This window comes from Humulus lupulus, chromosome 5, assembly GCF_963169125.1.
Source record: "Humulus lupulus chromosome 5, drHumLupu1.1, whole genome shotgun sequence".
NCBI classification, from domain to species: Eukaryota; Viridiplantae; Streptophyta; class Magnoliopsida; order Rosales; family Cannabaceae; genus Humulus; species Humulus lupulus.
The window spans coordinates 88,489,960-88,505,341 of NC_084797.1; the positions used below are offsets into that span (position 1 = coordinate 88,489,960).

Below are 15,382 nucleotides of genomic sequence, written 5' to 3' on the forward strand. Positions count from 1 at the left end.
TATAAATAAGATTAGCTATATGCTCGGGATTTAATAGAAGTTTATATTAAACAAATAATCATGAAAATAAAACATGTGAGCAAAGTGATTGACCAAGTCAAAAAATGATTTCTATCATTTTATTGATAATAAAATGAGATTACAAAGAATTTGAGTTTTAATTAAGACATAAAACCCCAACAAACTCCCACTTGCACTAATTGAAAGTAATGCCTTAATTCTACTAATCCCATCTCCTTGATATGCTTATCAAATGTAGCTTCTGGTAGTGTCTTTGTAAACGGATCCGCAAGATTGTCTTCAGTTGCAATCTTCATAACCTTCACATCTCCCTGGCCACATATTCTCGAATAATGTGATACTTCCTTTCTATATGCTTACTCCTCTTGTGACTTCGAGGTTCTTTCGAGTTGGCTATTGCTCCTATATTGTCACAAAACAACATAAGCGGTTTATACATTTCTGGAACAACACCAAGATCCGAATAGAACTTATTTAGCCAGACTATTTCCTTAGCTGCTTCTGACACGGCTATGTACTCAGCCTCCATGGTGGAATCTGAGATTGCAGACTGCTTTACGCTTCTCCAAATCACAGCTCCACCCCCAAGAGTAAACATCATTCCAGAAGTAGACTTCCTGTCATCAACATCAGTTTGAAAATCTGAATCGGTGTAGTCTACAGGGTTCAGTACACCACCCTTGTAGACTAAAATATAATCCATAGTCCGTCTCAAATACTTCAGGATATGCTTAACTGCTATCCAATGTTCCGGTCCTGGGTTTGACTGATACCTGCTCACTACTCCCACTGCATAGCATATATCTAGTCTAGTACACAACATGGCATACATTAGACTTCCAACTGCAGATGCGTAAGGAACTTTTCTCATTGCATCTTCCTCTTCAGGAGTATGGGGAGATTGCTTCATTGAAAGATGAATTCTATGGCGGGACGGTAGACGCCCTTTCTTGGAATTTGTCATTGAGAAACGTTCAAGCACTTTATCAATGTAAGCTGCTTGAGATAGCACTTTATCAAAATTTCAAGAATTTCCCTCAGCTTCTAAGTACTCCAAAGGGGGTTTGGAGAGAGTGAGAGTGTTGAGGGAGGTTCTATTTGGGTATGAGTTTTCCTGAAGCGTATCCTACCTATATCTTAATTAAAAGGACCAAAATGCCCCCTAAGATTAACTCAGCCCTTTTGTTGCCCATAAGGGCAAAATGGTCATTTGTCCCGTTTCCCGCTAATTCCTTGAGTCGTCCTATTAATCCCGATATGCCTAATTAACTACCAAATACTTACCCGTTACTCAATAAATCTCAAATAGACGTTAAGTTTCCCAAAATTCCTTTAGGCTCACCCCGTGCCGGGTATTAAACCCCGCCGTGACTATTCCGCTTATCTGCTAACTAGGATCGCCTCAAGCCGAATACTACAAATATATCCTCATAATTATGTGGTCTCAATCATTTAACACGTATAATCACATTTATGCATGCAACATGTCAAAGTTACAAATATGCCCTTATAAAGAAGAACGAGCCCACATGCATATTTAATACTCATAAACATGCATATCAACATATATTCATATTATCATATAAATAATGCATGCCACATAGTCACGCATTTAATTAGTTAATCACACATATATCCAATTATGGCATCCCGACACGCTAATCAAGGCACTAAACCTTATTAGCATTTTTGGGATGTTACATGTATAGACTGTAAAATACAATTTGTTAGACAAAATATGTAGCATTGCATACACGATTAATATTTAATTATTATTTTTAAAGCTAGATTAATTATGCCGTTGGTAAAAAAATGAGACTACATCCAAAGCCAAAATATATATGTAACGCCCCATGTTTTGGGTACCTACTAGTATCTAAGAACGAGGTGGTGAGTTATGTAATAATATTACTATAAATATGTATGCTTGAGAAGAAAATTTCATGTTTTTATTGTTAGCCAAAGTGTGAAGTGTGCGGTTTGGTGACAAATCGAGCATTTCGGTCCTGTGCAGAAATGGAAACCCTATCTGGTGAATTCTTGGATAAAATATTATTTTAGAAGTATAATTATGACAAAATATTATTGGGCATTAAATTATTGGATTAATTTATATTAAGGTAAAAAAAAGTTTGATTTTTGTATGAAAAATCTTTAAAAATGCATTTTTGTGAAAAATGCACATTTAGCCAAAAATGAGATTTTGGCTAATTAAATTACATGAGTTATAAATATAGGATTTTTACTACTTAAATTAAATGACAAGATCTATTTCATTTAATTACCCTAGGTTAAGATTTCAATTTGGTGAGGTATGAAAAGTATTATCAATTGGTAACTTTTTTAGAAAACACACAATTAAGCCTAGGATTAATTAACTAAAGCGAGTTAAATTAAAACAAAAATTTAGGCTTAAACATCATTAGGAGGGGCGGCCTAGGAGGGTAGAAAGGTCATCTCAAGTTCCATTTTTACACCATATAAAAAGAGTAAGTCAAACAAGTCTTCCTTTGTTCATTTCACAAAACTTTGTGGCCAAGTTTTTTCTCAACTTTCTCTCCAAGCTTGGTCTACCACCAACTTGTCTCCCTCTGAATTTTTCACACCATTTCCTCACTTAATATCTCATTCTTTCATCTCCTTCCTTCTATACACATAGTCATAAACCAATTGGTCCTAGTTTTAAGCTAAGGAAAACTATACAAAGTTAGAACATCCAAAGGTAAAAGTCTAGACTTTTCTTTGTCAAAGTTGTAAGTTTTGTTGGTTTTTTTTCTTTCTTTTAGTTGCACTTCTTGGCTTGTGTAAACTTAATGTTTGAATTGTAGGGAGTGAAAATATGTAGACTAAAGGTTTGAGCAAAGGATATAAATGCTAGAGGTCATCCAAACCAACCAAGTTGTCTACAAGAGGTATATGGTCACCTCCATCATATTTATGTTTGGTTTTTGAATAATCTGCCATGTTTGAGTAATTTGATGTGCTTAAATTCATTATGAAAACTGTAATAACTCTTATGTTTTTTCTGGTCATACTTGCAAGGATGTTTGGATGGTTGTTTAGTGATGGAACCCAACATTCCATAGACAATTTATGATTTTATGTGAGAAAAAAGTCATGATTTCCAATGGGTCAAACGAAACTTATATGAATATGTTTCTAGATTTTCTTAGTTCCATGGTGTATTTTACGAAGATTAGCTATTAGTAGTGTGTAGAAACGTTCAAAAAGGTTTCGAAATGGCTAAGTTATGATTTTTACAAAATTGGTGTGCAATCTGAAAAATGACTTTAAAAAACTGTACAAATAACCAACATTTGACAGTGAGTTCCATAGGTAAATTAATGTATTTATAGCTGATTTTAGAATAGACACTATTTTGATATTGATAAAACAATTGGTAAAGTTTCAAAGAAATTTTTTTAAAATGCTAAGAGATATGATTTTTCAAAGTCAAGCAAAATATTTTGGAAGCTCAAAATAACTTCTAGATAGCCATATTTGGGAACCCATTTAACTGAGAGAAAATTGTTCAAATGACCTATTTTTTTGTACTGATAATGTCTAAAAATCCTAGTGTGGGCCTAAGAAATTCCAAACCTAAATAATGAATGAAATGATTTTTCTAATTTTCCAAAATTCAAGAAAAAGATCATGTTTTCCCTGGGTAGTTTTGAAGGGGGACATACGAAAATAGTTTTCACTAAGTAAAAATGGTTATTTTTGTATAAAATTTCGTAAGAAACTTCTTGGAATAGCCAAGATTGGCTCTGTAAATTTTGAGAGTTTTTAGACTTATATTTTTCAAAATATAATTTTTTAAAGAAGGAAACTTAGAGCTAAAATGAACAAAATTTTATACTTAGAAAAAAATGGGAAATTTTCTAAGTGTTTGGCTAGGAAATGTAGTGTAATCTTGTTAATTATAGATTTGAGTTTAACACAGTATATAATTATTATGGTTAATTTGGATACTAGAAAAGTAATAATTTTATTAATTAATGAAATTTTGTTTAAGAAATTAAAAAGGGTCCAAAACCCTAATTTTTCAAAGAAATGGATTAAACTATCTTTGTAAAATAAAATCAGCTTTCTCTTAATTTTTCTTAAAATCAAACTAAGTTTAATAAATATCTTTATAATTATTTTTTAATCAATTAAATTAACCTAATTTATCAAAGTTTATGACTTATGTGATTTCACAAAAAATTATTGGATTTTTGGTAACTTATCAAAGAAAGGCTAAAATTGGTAAAGCTTGAAAGCTTCCAAAATCATATTTTCCAGCTAGGCCCGATAGTGAAAATAGAGCAGAAAATTTTGTAGAATCCAACTTTCAAATAGCTAGACCTGTCGAGGAAATTTTCCTGAAAACCTTAAATATCATTATGGCTTAAAACGTTTGAGGACGCAAATACCATTGGTGGGTATTCGATTGTGACCTTAACGCCCCAAAGTAGAATGATAATATACTATAATGCAATAATTAATCTGAGTACACTGTATGCTAGTTACAATGTTGGCTAATAAGATGGGATTCTTTGTGGGAAGATTGCCCGTGTGTAGCAAAGGACAGCTGGTAAATCAGTCTGTGATTTACATGTCTACAACTTGAATGAACTAGTGCACTGCTTGCTAGAAGTAGGGCTTATACGGTAGTTAGAGGAGATGTCTCATTTGGAGACAATTACTAGGGGTGCTTACGCTCCACATGAGATTGTTGTGTATTGGTGGTTCGGGTTACTCCCGGGACCTTTGGGATAAGTATACTGGATAAACTTAGGAGTCAGAACGATCCTATGGGTGCTTATGCTCCATTGTGATATGTTATTTTATTCTGGTTCGCGACCGTGAGAATTAGCCAGGAGATAAGTATACTGGGTAAACTTAGGAGTCTGAACGATCCTAGGGGTGCTTATGCTCCATTGTGAAATGTTATTATTTGGTCTGGTTAACTACTGCGCATGTTAGTATAAATACCCTAGGTAACTAATGGTTACCCTCGAGAGGGATTCATGATTTAGATATTAGTGCAGAGACTTGAGTCTCCACTATGATTTGAGCTGAGATACTAGGGGATACTTTTGTCAACTCCCGAATTGGCTTGTAGGGTCAAACTATATTATTGGCTATTGTTCTGCTTCTGTTTTGGATTGGTTTTTATTCAAGGTTTATGTTTCACTGGTTCTGCTCAAGGAATTGAGATACCATCAGGATGCAAATGCATTCTTGAATTGTTTGATTAGGGTGAAACCCTAAGTGTGTAAGATATCTGTTGTGCGAATAATGACTTAGTCATTGGTTCCTATTGTTTTATTCTGTTCTATTTTTTCATATTGATTTTACTAAGTGTTATCGCTTACCTAGTTGTTCATAAAGTAACTAAGGACAAAGAAAAGTTGAAACATGTGTCTGCTTGCAAAGATATACATGTGGCATGACTTTCGAGGAGTCTACACTTTTGGAATGACTATTTTAATTATGTTTAAACATTTAGGGTAGCTACAATATTTCTTAGCTTAAAATGTAAACGTTTTTAGTGTGTGCACACATTACATTTAAAAGTCATTTTATATGGATTTTTGAAACCTTTTTAATTGTATAAATGTTTTAATTTGAAAAAAAATCTATTGAATAATAATAATTTTTTTTGACTATATTTAAATTAACGTGTACATCTTTTCTAAATTAATATAACCTATAAATCTAAAAAAAAATAGGGGAATTCTATAGTGGGTGTAACACCCTACTACCCCAGAATCGTTACCATGTGATTTTAAAATGTGCCATTAGCTCACTAGTCGAGGTATAGACCAAAAAGTGTGGTTAATTTAAAAAAGAAGACTTGGTTAATGAAAATTAAGTATAAAAGGGGTGGTCATTCATTAAAATTATAAAAGTGTTACATTGGGATCACAAAATACTGTTTAGAAACATATTTACAAATCAAATTGTTACTTTATAGTCGACTTAGGCGACAAAATCAAACATCTATATCCGCTCCTCAAAACACCACAGGTGTGGCGGCCAGGTAGGCCAAACATGTACACACTGCTCCATGCCCTCCAACTCATGGTTGTTCGACCCTTTTCCTTGCCTTTACCTACACCACAGAGCACCTGTGAACCGAGGCTCAGCAAGAGAACTTCACAGCAAATCATATAATAATTCACTTCAACAAATACATACTTAATCAATGACAGCAAGTAATTACACATTTCTATTGGAATGCACAACATTACAGCAGTATAACAACACAGTAGCATACTAGCATAACAACCTAATAGTACATCAGCACAACAATATAGTAACACAAAAGTACAATAACACAACAATATAATAACACGGCAGTACAATAACACAACAACACAATACCACATTAGCAGCCTCCACCGATCGAGGTGCATTATCTGGCACCAAGTCTGTGATCCTAGCTGTGACAGTCAGAATCTCGTGATCCGCAGGGGGAAAGACTGGGTAAAAAGCTGTGCAATCCCACACTGCCTAGGGAAGGTCAAGTGTGATGATTCTAAGACTGTGTAGGTATGGGACTACATAGTTATAGAGGGCTTAAATGGATTGATGAGTACTACCTATATCAACAAGATGCATCTTCTTTTCGGTAGCCCATCACTTGAGAACTCCAAAGTTAAGCGTGCTTGGCCTGGAGTAATATCAAGATGGGTAACCTTTTAAGAAGTTTTCCTAGGAAGCATACGAGTGAGAACAAAGCATGTTGGAAAGACTCGTGTTGGTTTGTAGTGCCAGTCATCATTCTAGGAAGCAGCCATAGTGACGTGGAGCGTTACACTAGCCAAGCGAATGTGTACAACACCCTTGAGGGTCTCGCCCTGGCATTCATCATGCTTAACGTCGATCTCGGTCCCTTGTCGCTTCCGGATCTTGCCGCTTTCGACACTTGACGATCCCGACTCTTACCGATAGTCATAATCACATGTATGGCATAACAATTATAATCAATACATACAAAAGTACACATCACATAGCTCTACAGACACAAACAGTTCTCTTACATGGTGTCCCGGGCTGACAACGCAAAGTGATCCCAAGCCTGACTCCAAATTCCTAGCCTGAGCGGTAAGGCCTAGTCACAACATATTAATAAATATCCATCATGATCTAAATCAATGAAAAGCCTTTGGAATAACATACTAGCCCCCGGGACCTCGAATTCTACTAAATCGGGTAGTAGAATCCTTCCCGAGCCTAAAACCTTCATTTGGCCAAAATTTCCTATTTGAGCTGCGACGTTCTCAAGTCAAAGAGCCATGGGCTCTCGCCAAGGGGACACAGGCCGCGATGCGCCTCAACATGCACCACGACGCCTGGGCAAGGATAGAGGCTCCCAAGCATTTTTGTTCATGCGGGCCACGATGCCTGAAGAACAGGGCCACTGCTCGAGCCTACGAACTCATAAATCCCATGCATTTTCTCAAGATAACATCACCAAATTCCTACCTAAATTTGCAACAAACTCAGATTTACATCGCAAACTTATAACAACACAACATGACTAGCAAAACCACCCCAAATTCTTAGCTCATAAACCATTAAAATTCAAACATTCAAACCAAAACTTAAGCCTTAAAACTCTTAGAATAAACCACATAATTCAATAAGAAAACTTGTTTTGAATCTTACCTCAGTGACAATTCCGACCTTAGACTAGTTCTTATGTACTTCCAGCTTGTTTTCCCCAGATCCCTAGCCTCAAATCTTCAGCTCCTGGGTAGTTTTCTTCAAAATTATCAAAGCTCCTCCAAGACCAAGAGGGGGAGAGAGAGCCTTGAGAGAGAGAGAGAAAGAGAGAGAGATAGGCTAAGAGTCTTCCTATATGTTCTAAGTGTTCTTATAAGTTCTACACACTTTAAGTTGGCTGAGTCACTCTAAGGTTGTATCTATCCCCTCTAAATGACCAAAACACCCTTTAAGCATACTCTTATCCTTTAATGGCCCCAAGGGAAAAATTGTAATTTTCCACATTTCCCGTTAATCCTCAAGTAATCCTATAAATCCCCATTCAATCCCCGACACTCTTAAACAAACACTAAATCACCACCCTTTACTCGGTAATTCCCGAACACGAACTATGTTCACAAAATACCCCTAGGCTCCCCCGAGAATTGTACTCGGCCCTGTTGTGAATATTCCCTTAATCTATTCCCTAGGATCGTCTCTGACCACACATATCAAATATATGCCCATAACACTGGGGTCTTACTCATAGCACATACATAATTATATTTATGCCCTCAATAGGAAAAAATTACAAACATGCCCCTATTCACATAGATGGGCCCACATGCATATTTAATACACAGAAACATGCATATCTAATCACATTACCACACAATTTATTTATATCACATAATCACACATAATCCATTACTCGCTCATATAATCCCAATTAAGCCCTTCAAGCGCTGTAGCTAAGCCACTCAGCCTTAATAACAAATTCAGGACGTTCCAGTGGGGGTGCTATTTTTCTCCTACTGAAAGGGGCATAATTGTTTTCAATACGTGAAAATATTATAGCCTAATTTTGTTATAGGACAGTGTACATTGTAGTTATAAAAGACACCCCACTAGTTTTCGGGAATTTTTGAATAATTTATGGTGCCGACAACATGGTTCAAACAATCAATTGCATGCTTGTCTTTTTTCTTTCCGCGTGCAACTAATTATTTTGAACTCTATTTATCAGCATTGTAAATTATTAAGAATTTCTCAAAAATTGGTAGGATGCCTACTATAACTACAAAGTATATCATCATACAAAATAATTTAGATAATAATTTGTCAACATGCCTAAAACAGAGACGCCCCTACTGATACGAACCACACCAACGATTGTGGTGAAACCCGACACCAAATATGGCAGCCACCAAGAACACACGAAATGGGAATGAAGAACCGCGACCCAATGCTTAGCCAAGCACGAACCTTGGTATGAGGAAGACGCCACAAACGGGGATGGGAATCCGTTTGATAAGTCGGATTGAACGCCACAAGGAATACCCTTGATAAGTTCGAATAGTCTCTTCAAGAACTCAAGAAGAAAACCTCTCAATTTTCATTTCATCAAAATCTGCCATTCCCAAACGTTTACAAAGGCCTAATATAGGCGAAAATTACATCAAGACAGCCCTTTGTCTTCCTAAAGAAAACCAAAAATTAAAGACAAGCCCTTTGTCTTCCTAATGAAAACCAAAAATTAAAGACAAGCCTTTTGTCTCCCTAATGAAAACCGAAAATAAAAGACAAGAGGACTCTTGGACTCACACAAGTCAAGTGTTTGACTTTTCACAAAATAAACAAAGACTAAATAAAAAAAATACAAGATGACAAAATACAATAAGACTCATCAAGCTCCTAAACTGAGTCTTTTGGCTCACGCCCTCATCACCAGACCAACTGGAACTAGACTTGGATCTTTAGTCTTGGTGTCCTCATCACCTACTGGTAGGGGCAACAAGTGGCATTCCCACTATAAAATTTCCCAACAAAAATATATTTAACATATATATATTTGAGAAGTTAGTTTATTTAGAAAAAAACTATAAATTTTATTAGATTCATTTGACCACATTTTAAAACTGAACATAAATATTTAGTTTAACTTTTAGGCGAATTCTTGGGTACATGACCTCAAAACGCCACTACCGTAGTGTCATTTTTATGTTTTTGACATCTAGAGAAACTATAACCCAATTTGTTTTATATGACAGTATACATTATATTTATAGTAGATATCCCGATAATTTTTGAAAAATTATGAATAATTTATGTTGTTAAAAACAGAGTTCAAACAGTCTATTTTCCACTCGTAAAAAAAGTACGCATGTAATTGACTGTTTGAACCATGCTTTTGGCACCGTATATTAATCATAATATTTGGAAATTTGGCAGGATAATTACTATAATTATTGTAACGACCCAAATTTACTAATAAGGCTTAAGGCCCTTGATTAGTTTGTCGAGAAGGCATAACTGGATTATATGTGATTTAAATGATTAAAAACATATTTTATAAGATTATTTGGATATCTGTGATGCATGACTATGTCTATTAGTATGCATGTAGGCCCTGATTAGGTTAGAAGGGAATATTCGTAATTTTGGCCCGTTGAGGGCATAAATGTAAATATCTGTGATAAATTTTTGAGACCACATTATTATGTGGATATATTTGTAGCTTGTGACTTGAGGCGATCCTAGTGAGCGGGTTAGCGAAAAAAGTCACGGCGGGGATTTATACCCGGCTCGGGGCGACCCTGGGGGTACATATGGGAATTTAGGAAATATATTGGAGATTATTTGATATTGAGGAATATAGTTGGTAATTAGCTAGGTGTCAGGAAGTAAGCGGTAAATATTAGAGACACTCGAGGAATTAGCGGGAATAGGGAGTAGTGACCAAAATGCCCTTAAGATGTTTAAAAGCTTAGTTTTAAGTGGGAGGGCAATATGGTCTTTTGGTGTTTAGAATCAGAGACAAGGGTCATGCTCCTTTATGCCTTAGTGGATTATGTAGAAAGTTTTAGAAGTCTGAAGAAAAGAAAAGAAGAAGGAAAAGGAAGAAGGAAAAGTGGGAGTCTCTTCTCTCTCTCTCTCGATTTGGGATTACTTCTCCATTTCTTGAAGGAATTTGGAGCTTAGCTTCAGGGAAGGCTTAGGCTAAGGCTCAACACTAGGGTTCTTGACTTGGCTTGAGGGATTAGCAGAGATTACTCATCCAATTAGGGTAAGATTTTGAGGTTGTTATTCAGTTTCTGGTTTTTGGTGTTAAAATGGATTTTGAGCTGAGTTTTGATGGAAATTCTAGGGAATTAAGGCTGAAGTTTTGAGGAGTAAAAGCTAAGGAAGTGTGGAGAATAACCTAGGTCGAATTCATCCATCAATGGTAAGAAGTTCTAACTTTAAGTTCTGAGATTTCTACTATGTTTTACTGAGTTTTGAGCTTTAAGCTCAACCATGGTGATTTCCTTGTTTTGGGGTGCATGTGATTGAATTTCATATGGTTAGGTTGTTTGGGGTGAGTTGGAGATGTTGGTAGACTTGCTTAGGGGTATGGTGGAGGTTTGGTTGAGTTTTGGAGAGGTTTGGCTCGGGGAAAATCGAAAGAAGGGGAAGACAGGGTTAGCAGTACTGTGACTAGCGCTGTAGTGCTAGCCTTTGGGCGCTACAGCACTAGGCCTTGTGGTCAGAGGTTGTTTGGGATCTGTTTGTAGCGTTGTAGCGCCCACTGTAGGGCGCTGTAATGCTACCCTGTTCCCAGAAGGGGATTTTTGGGTTATTTCCTAGGGTTTTTGCCTGGGGGCTCGGGGTTTGATTCTACCACCCCGTTTGGTGGAATTAGAGCTTCCCGAGGGCTCGAGATTGGTCCTGAGGTTAGGTTTTAGAATTTAAGTTTGGTGTGGTTCTAACTTATGACCGTGACTAGGTGTACGCTAGGGCTCGGACGAGATTGTGCTTGTAAGTTGAATTGAACAAATCTATCAGAATCTAAAGGTAAGAAAACTACACCCAGTTATGTGATTGCGTTGGGACTAAGGGCTCCCTATATATGTATAATGTCATAGATGGTATTATTCCATGGGACATGTGATAAATGCCGTAAGAGTGCCGTAATCAATATTTTCACACAGGGCACGGCTCGGCCACTGGTAGCTGAGGACAGCTTGATAATCACTGAGCTCGGTTTAAGCGGGCCGGAGTCAGTGGGATAAATAGAGGGTGCGGCCTAAGGGCACTGACCCTGGTTATCATATGTGATTTGGTTGTTCGTATGAAATGATGAACTTGGTATGCTGAATACTTGATTATTGTGAATATTTGGAATGTTGAGTATATGATTATACTGTATGAGTTATCTGGTTGTTTGTTAGATGATTATGCTTTGTTATTGTGTTTTATTGTTGGGCCTTGGCTCACGGATGCTACGTGGTGTAGGTAAAGGCAAGGGCATAGCGGACCAGTCCTAAGATGGAGAGCTTTGGGGTTGAATGTACATAGTCAGCTGATCAGCCGCCACGGCCGAGGAGTGGTACATGACGAGGAAAGCCTAATTGTTTGTTTTGCCTTAGAGTGGCTAGCGATCGTATTTTAATGTTTAAATTTTGTAAACTTTCTTTTAACATTACTACTTTTGGGATCCCATGTAAAAATGTTTAATTATAAGAAATGAAACTTTTATGACCAAAATCTTTTAACCCTAGTTCAACTTTAGTTTCAGTAACACGTTTCTAACTAAATGACTTGATTAGCAAGTCTTGCACATTTGTAAACACACAGTGTAACGGTCTTGGCTATCCAGGGCGTTACAACTTGGTATCAGAGTGTCCTAGGTTTAACGGTTCTTGAATACTAGCTGGACATGTACATTCGCCGTTAAAGACAAGCTCGACTAAGGGTTTGGTAATTGTGTATACATGGCTATATGTTTAAACGATTAGAATGGAATACGAATGCTGATATTTTCTTGATTAATAGGGAGCATGAGATACTGATAGGGCCTGGCCCTTGACTATTGCATGATGATATTGAGGCGTGCTTATTAGCATAGCTATGCATGTGAATGGAAATATTTGAATACTCCGATAAACTGTTATATCTTGATTGTTTGTGAATGTTTGAGTCCCAGTGGTGGATCATGAAAGGATTATTACCCTGTCATCATAGTCTGACTGCTGAGTCGTAGATTGCATATTAACTTGGATAATTATGCGTCCAAGAAAATCTAAGCGACTAGTCGGCATCAGGTCTGAGACTAGAGATGATGACCAGGGCTGGACCCCTCCGCCAGTCCCTGAAAACTGGCAACAGCTTATGGCAGACATGCAAGCGCGGCTACAGAGCCAGGATGAGCAGATTCGAATTCTGTGACAGCAGGCTCCATCAGGGAGTGCTGCCCCTATTGTGCCACATGTAGTGGTACCAGTTATACAGTCGGTGGAGGTTGGTAACAGATGTGAGCCGTTGTATGAGTGGTTCAGGAAGCAGCAGCCCCTGATCTTTGACGGAGGACTTGATCCACTGAAGGCCGAACAGTGGATGACCATGATTACTAGTATCTTGGATTTCATGAGGGTAGAGGGACATGACAGATTGGCCTGTGCCACATAATGCTGAGAGAGGTGCCCGTATCTGGTGGGAAGTGGCATCACAGACTAGGGATGTTACTGCTTTGACTTGGGAAGGATTCAAAGATTTATTTAGTTAGAAATATTACAATGTTTCCATCAGGGTAGCGAAAGTAAATGAGTTTGTGGGGCTGGTTCAGGGCAGCATGACAGTTACAGAATATGCCCTGAAGTTTGACAGACTTGCGAAGTTCGCACCAGATCTTGTGCCTACTGATGCAGTTGGGCAGGACAGATTTATCAGAGGGCTTAATGCTATGATAGCCCGAGATGTGAGGATTACAACAGTTCCTGGGGGGACAACTTATGCCCAGGCTGTAGAGAAGGCTCTTACTGCTGAGGAAGCGGAGAATAAGATATGTAGGGAGAGTGCTGCAAGGCGGGAGGGCCATAGGGCGGTGCCTCCATATTCTGGTTCTGGTAGGGACGGAGGCCCCAGTGATTTGAAGAGAAAAAACCCTGATACTTCGACTGCTTCCGGTCCTGATAGGAGGGGTTGAGGTACCCAGGGTGGCCTTCAAGGAGGCGGTGATTCATGGAGGAGCTATCCTGAGTGCACGAGGTGCAGAAGAGCCATCCGGGCGAATGCCAACCTAAGGCCTGTTATGTGTGCGGGGTGGTAGGACACCTTAAGAAAGACTGTCCGACAGTGAAGAAGGGAGATGCAGGGAAGGTGGACAACTTGACTCCAGCTCGAGTGTTCACCTTGATGCAGGCAGAGGCCGAGGCTAGTCCCTCGGTAGTGATAGGTCAGCTTTCTAGCCCTGGCTCTCCTTTTACTGTATTGATTGACTTTGGTGCTACACATTCGTTTGTTTCTAGTAAGGTAATTAATAGACAGTGTAGACCTAGTGAGTATTATACTTCGGGGTTTGGGACTATTTTGCCTACAGGAGAACTGGTAGTTTCTAGGAGGTGGATTAGAGCGTTGCCAGTGATGGTTGATGGTAGGGAATGATGAGGACACCAAGACTAAAGATCCAAGTCTAGTTCCAGTTAGTCAGGTGACGAGGGGGCGAGCCAAAAGACTCAGTTTAGGAGCTTGATGAGTCTTATTGCATTTTGTCATCTTGTATTTTTTATTTAGTCTTTGTTTATTTTATGAAAAGTCAAACACTTGACTTGTGTGAGTCCAAGAGTCTTTTTTTGTAATTTTCGATTTTCATTAGGAAGACAAAGGGCTTGTCTTTAATTTTCGGTTTTCATTAGGAAGACAAAGGGCTTTTCTTTAATTTTTGGTTTTCTTTAGGAAGACAAAGGGGCTTGTCTTGATGTAATTTTCGGCTATATTAGGCCTTGTAAACGTTTAGGAAATCATATCATGATGAAATGAAATTCGTGAGTTTTTCTTCTAGAGTTCTTGAAGAAACTATTAGAACTTATCAAGGGGTTCCTTGTGGCGTTCAACCTGACTTATCAAACAGATTCCCATCCCCGTTTGTGGCGTCTTCCTCATCCCAAGGTTCGTGCTTGGCTAAGCATTGGGTCGCGGTTCTTCATTCCCATTTCGTGTGTTCTTGGTGGCTGCCATATTTGGTGCCGGGTTTCACCACAATTGTTGGTGTGGTTCGTATCAGTAGGGAGTTTTCAGTAGACTTGATTGAGTTAGGTATAGAGGACTTTAATATGATTTTAGGCATGGATTGGCTGGTTAGATACAAAGCTACTATTGACTGCAGAAGGAAGATGGTGACCTTTGAGCCGGAGGGCGAGGATCCCTTTGTCTTTGTGGGAGCGGTGCATGGACCCCGCATACCCAGGATTTAAATGTTGAGAGCTAGGGACCTATTACAGGGAGGATGTATAGGTTTCCTAGCTAGTGTGGTAGATACCACTAGGGTTTCGCCAACAAGACCGGAGGAGACCAGATTGGTTTGCGAGTTCTTGGATGTGTTTCCTGAGGACTTACCTGGATTTTCGCCGTGTAGGGAGATTCAGTTTGTTATTGAGTTGGCGCCAGGGATAGAGCCAGTGTCGAGGGCACCATATAGAATGGCACCGGCAGAACTGAAGGAATTGAAGATATAGTTACAGGAGCTTCTGGATTTGGGGTTCATCAGGCCTAGTTACTCGCCATGTGGTGCTCCAGTTTTGTTTGTGAAGAAGAAGGACGTCACTCTGAGAATGTGTATAGACTACAGGGAATTGAACAAGTTGACTATCAAGAATAAGTATCCCTTACCAAGGATTGACGACTT

The 15,382-nt window shown here is 38.3% G+C and overlaps 1 long non-coding RNA gene across 1 annotated transcript; it reads left to right on the plus strand.

The window, feature by feature from the left end:
• The first annotated feature begins 2,595 nt into the window (after positions 1–2,595).
• Positions 2,596–12,196, plus strand: LOC133780492 (uncharacterized). The gene is made up of 3 exons (XR_009869362.1): positions 2,596–2,743; positions 2,850–2,933; positions 11,995–12,196. It is a non-coding gene; the product is annotated as an uncharacterized LOC133780492 (long non-coding RNA).
• Positions 12,197–15,382: the final 3,186 nt, after the last annotated feature.